Genomic DNA, 6,000 nt, shown 5'->3' on the forward strand with positions numbered 1-6,000 from the left:
CTTGTTTGATTGTGTTCAGGTAGTTAGAGTCGTGCAAATAGATAGCTGAGCCAGCAAAATTCTCCTTAAAAAACTTCGCTAGTTTCTGAAAATGAGAAATAGAATCTGCAAGCAAAGAACAAAACCAATCAAGTGCAGGACCGTCTAGATAAGATGGAAAACAACGACATAAGACTTTATCAAATGCACCATCATTATGGATCTGAACTTTTTGATGTATTTCTTTTGATCGCCTAACCCGTCATATGGGGTTAAGGTAGTTGGTAAGGTGAACCTTCTGGGCAGTTCGAAATTCATCACCTCGACCGTGAATGGCCCATCTGAGTTGTCGGGCTCGTTGTCTTTGTTTTCTGGCCGAGCTTCTTAATTTTGTGGAGGATGAGCTTCTTTGTTTTGTGGAGGTTGAGCTTCTTCGTTTTTGAGCAGTTTTAGAAACATGAGTTGGTCTAGATTGATGCTCGGCCTCTTCTGTTCATTCTTGATGGCCATCATTGTTTTTAATTCGAGCATTGGTTAACTCAGTGATCTGGTTTGCCATTCTTTGATTCTCCTCTGCCATGCTCTGGTTGGCTTGTTGCAACTTAGTTACCATTCGGAGTTTGGACGGTGTAGGTGGGTTAGCCATGGTAAGATGGAGGAGCACTGAGGCCGATAAAAACAGAAAAAGTCTATATCTTAGGCCCCACGGTGGGCACCAATTGTTCTTGTGTGAGTAACCTGGGCGTAACTCGGTTATAGGGAGTCGATGCCGAGCTGTTGCCTCTAACGTCGAGCTTATAGGCTAGGAAGATCTGAGCTCTTTGTCCAAAGAGATATCACATCACGGAGGGTATGAACAAAGGGGGAGTGTACCTGCAAAAGGCACTCCGATGCTTAAGTTAGTATTTTGAACTCAGTATATCCTGTTCCTGGTCGGACTTTTTTATTCCAAGATGTAGTACGTTGAGTTTGGTTATAACACATGATGCTGAGTTGTAACGTATAATGCCGAGTTATGACGCATACTGCCGAGTTATTACTTCGGATTTGTAACAGCTAATATCACAAGTCATTTTTTCCTAAATCACTATCGCGCGCTGGTGCACGAAATTGCAATCACACTTTTGCAATCCGCACAACTAACCAGCAAGTGCACTGGGTCGTCCAAGTAACACCTTACGTGAGTAAGGGTCGAATCCCACGGAGATTGTTGGCTTGAAGCAAGCTATGGTTATCTTATTAATCTTAGTCAGGATACCAATTATAGTTATCAATTGACTTGCAAATAAACAAGAGAGCATGGATTAAATAATACTTATTATGTAGTAATGGAGAATATGTTGCAGTTTTGAAGATGCTTTGTCTTCTGAATTCCTGCAACATAATGCTTTCTCACTTTCAAACATGCAAGGCTCCTTCCTTGGCAAGCTGTATGTAGGGCATCACTGTTGTCAATAGCTACTTCCCATCCTCTCAGTGAAAATGGTCCAAATGCTCTGTCACAGCATAGCTAATCATCTGTCGATTCTCGATCATGTCGGAATAGGATCCATTGATCCTTTTGCGTCTGTCACTACGCCCAACACTCGCGAGTTTGAAGCTCGTCACAGTCATCCAATCCCTGAATCCTACTCAGAATACCACAGACAAGGTTTAGACTTTCCGGATTCTCAAGGATGCTGCCAATGGATTCTCGCTTATACCACGAAGATTCTGTGTAAGGAATCTAAGAGATACTCATTCAATCTAATGTAGAACGGAGGTGTTTGTCAGGCACACATTCATGGGTTGAGAATGGTGATGAGTGTCACAGATCATCACATCCATCACAGTTAAGTATTAATCAGCATCTTAAAAAGAAACAAGCATGTTTGAATGGAAAACAGAAATCATTGCATTAATTCATCGAGATGCTGCAGAGCTCCTCACCCCCAACAATAGAGTTTAGAGACTCATGCCATCAAAGAGTACAAAGTTTAGATCTAAAAATGTCATGAGATACAAAATAAGTCTCTAAAAGTTGTTTAAATACTAAACTGGTAACCTAGGCTTACAGAAAATGAGTAAACTAAGATAGATGGTGCAAAAATCCACTTTTGGGGCCCACTTGGTATGTGCTGGGGCTAAGACTTGAGCTTCTCACGTGCCTGGGCTGTTTCTGGAGTTAAACGCTAGGTTGTAACCTGTTTCTGGCGTTTAACTCCAACTTGCAAGCTGTTTCTGGCGCTGAACGCCAGAATGTAACATGAAACTAGCGTTAAACGCCAGTTTACGTCATTTATGTTCGCGAAAAGTATGAACTATTATATATTGATGGAAAGCCTTAGATGTCTACTTTCCAACCCAATTGAGAGCACGCCAATTAGACTCCTTTAGCTCCAAAAAATCCATTCCGAGTGCAGGGAGGTTAGAATCCAACAGCATCAGTAGTCCTTTTTCAGCCTAAATCAGATTTTTACTCAGCTTCCTGAATTTCAGCCAGAAAATACCTGAAATCACAGAAAAACACACAAACTCATAGTAAAGTCCAGAAATATGAGTTTTGCCTAAAAACTAATAGAAATATACTAAAAACTAACTAAAACATACTAAAAACTATATGAAATTACCCCCCAAAAAGCGTATAAAATATCCGCTCATCACAACACCAAAATTAAACTGTTGCTTGTCCTCAAGCAACTAGATAAATAAAATAGGATAAAAAGAAATCAAGAAGCAATAGCATCTCAGAGTTTTAAGTGAAGCTCAGATTCTAACTAGATGAGGGGAACTAGTAGCTTTTTGCTTCTGAACAGTTTTGGCATCTCACTTTATCCTTTGAAATTCAGAATGATTGGCATCCATAGGAACTCAGAATTCAGATAGTATTATTGATTCTCCTAGTTTAGTATTTTGATTCTTGAATACAGCTACTTGATGAGTCTTGGCCGTGGCCCTAAGCACTTTGTATTCCAGTATTACCACCGGATACATAAATGCCATAGACACATAACTGGGTGAACCTTTTCAGATTATGACTTAGCTTTCCTCAAGTCCCCAATTAGAGGTGTCCAGAGTTCTTAAGCACACTCTTTTGGCTTGGATCACGACTTTAACCACTCAGTCTCAAGTTTTTCACTTGGACCTGCATGCCACAAGCACATGGTTAGGGACAGCTTGATTTAGCCGCTTAGGCCTGGATTTACTTCCTTGGGCCCTCCTATCCACTGATGCTCAAAGCCTTGGATCCTTTTCACCGTTGACTTTTGGTTTAAAGGGCTATTGGCTTTTTCTACCTCTTTTGCTTTTTTTTTTCACTGCTTTTTCTTGCTTCGAGAATCAATTTCATGATTTTTCAGATCAGCAATAATATTTCTCTTGTTCATCATCCTTTCAGGAGCCAACAATTTTAACATTCATAAAATTCAATATAAAAAATATGCACTGTTCAAGCATTTATTCAGAAGACAAAAAGTATTGCCACCACATATAAATAATTAGAATTTTCCTTATTAAGAACTCGAAAAAATATTGCCTCTTTATTCTAAAAATCTTACTATTTTATTCATTTTTTGATGATGATGAGAAAAATAAATTATAGCTTATCTTGGAGATAAAATCAAAATAGATATACTAATTACTACTACTCATGTATAACTTCTAAGGTAAATTCCTATAAGAACAACTATCACAGAGTTAAGACTAAGATTAGGACTCAACAACCTTTATTTTGGGAGGTGGATGCTCCTTTGGTCTGTGGGGTGCTTGGTCCTTCAAAAGACAGCTTATGGCGCTTCAGCTCCTGTATCTCCGAATATTTGTCTTCTTTCAGATTGAATTCAACTTCTGGGATCACTGATCTCAGATCCATTATTTTGTGGTACTGGTCTGCATGTTCTTTGGTTAAGAACTTCTCTTGATTCCAAATTGATTTTGGAATATTCTCTTTCTTGCCTCTTGAAGTGGTTTGTTTTCCCTTAGGTGCCATGATCTTGATGAGTTTTAGCTCAGTGATCACGGAAAAACACACCAAACTTAGAGGTTTGCTTGTCTTCAAGCAAAAGAAAGGAAAGGAGAGGAATAGAAGGAGAGGCAATTTCAAAAATTCAAAAGATATGATGAGATTTTGAAAAAGATAACTTTGAATTTAAAAAAGATAATATGATGAGTTTGAAAAGATTTGGGAAGAAATTAAAAAGATTTGACAAGAATTCAAAAAGATAGATGAGTTTTGAAAAAGATTTGAAAAGAGATTGAAGAAGAATGAAGAAATATTTTTAGGATTAAGATTTTTTTTTGCATTTTGAAGTTGAAAGTTGAGAATTTGTAAATGTTTATGCAAGAAATCATGAATTGGAACATGAAAAATGGAAAAATTTGAGTTGTAAACGAATTCACCTCCTCCCCATAATCCTGGCGTTAAACGCCCAAACGCTGCATGTTTTGAGCGTTTAACGCCCATCTGTAGCTTCTCCTGGGCGTTTAACGCCCAACTGTAGCATCTGGCTGGCATTAAACGCCAGAAACTCCTTTGTCACTTGGTATTTTTCTGAACGCCCAGGACGCTGTATATCTAGCGTTAAACGCCTAGAAGATGCTTCTTTCTGGCGTTTAACGCCTAGATGGCTATCTCTATTGGCGTTGAACGCCCAGTAGATGCTTCTTTTGGGCGTTCAACGCCCAAAACAGCTCTTACTGGCTTTTTCGCACCAGGGAGCTTCTTTTTGCTGTTTTATCTTCTGAAGCCTTCTGTAACTCTGTACCATACACTGAAATGTATTATCTAATTGTTAAAATTAAAATTACAAATAAAATAAACTCATGACTATTACTGAGCTTTAATTAAGTCTCAGTTTTGAGCATTCTTGCTCAAAATTGCTTTCAAGATAATGTTTGACTCTCTGTCCATTAACAATGAACTTTTTGTTAGAATCATTATCCTGAAGCTCTACGTATCCATATGGTGACACACTTGTAATCACATATGGACCTCTCCACCGGGATTTCAATTTCCCGGGGAATAATCTGAGCCTAGAATTAAACAGCAGAACTTTCTGTCCTGGCTCAAAGACTCTGGATGACAGCTTCATGTCATGCCATCTTTTTGCTTTCTCTTTGTAAATTTTTGCATTTTTGAAAGCATTGAGTCTGAATTCCTCTAACTCATTTAACTGGAGTAATCGTTTTTCTCCAGCTAACTTGGCATCAAGGTTTAGGAATCTGGTTGCCCAATAGGCCTTATGCTCCAGTTCCGCTGGCAAGTGACAGGTTTTTCCATACACAAGCTGGTATGGAGAAGTTCCTATAGGAGTCTTGAATGCTGTTCTGTATGCCCACAGAGCATCATCCAAGCTTCTTGCCCAATCCCTTCTATGGTTAATCACAATCCATTCTAGGATTCTTTTAAGTTCTCTATTAGAGACTTCAGCTTGCCCATTTGTCTATGGATGATATGGAGTGGCCACCCTGTGGCTAACTCCATACCGAACCAAAGCAGAGTAAAGCTGTTTATTGCAGAAATGAGTGCTCCCATCACTGATTAGTACTCTAGGGATACCAAATCTGCTGAAGATGTGTTTCTGGAGGATTTCAGCTCTGTCTTAGTATCATTAGTGGGTGTTGCAATATCTTCAACCCATTTTGATACATAATCCACTGCCACCAGAATATAAGTGTTTGAGTATGATGGTGGGAAAGGCTCCATGAAGTCAATACCCCATACATCAAGCAACTCAATCTCCAAGATCCCTTGTTGAGGCATGGCATAACTGTGAGGCAGATTGCCAGATCTTTGGCAACTGTCACAATTAAGTACAAACACTCGGGAGTATTTATAGAGAGTAGGCCAGTAGAAGCCACATTGGAGGACTCTTGTGGCTGTTCGCTCACTTCCAAAATGTCCTCCATACTGTGATCCATGGCAGTGCCAGGGGATCTTCTGTGCTTCTTCTTTAGGCACACATCTACGGATTACTCCGTCTACACATCTCTTGAAGAGATTTGGTTCATCCCAAAGATAGTACTTTGCATCTGTGATCAATT

This window comes from Arachis duranensis, chromosome 4 (genome assembly GCF_000817695.3).
Source record: "Arachis duranensis cultivar V14167 chromosome 4, aradu.V14167.gnm2.J7QH, whole genome shotgun sequence".
Taxonomy (NCBI): Eukaryota; Viridiplantae; Streptophyta; class Magnoliopsida; order Fabales; family Fabaceae; genus Arachis; species Arachis duranensis.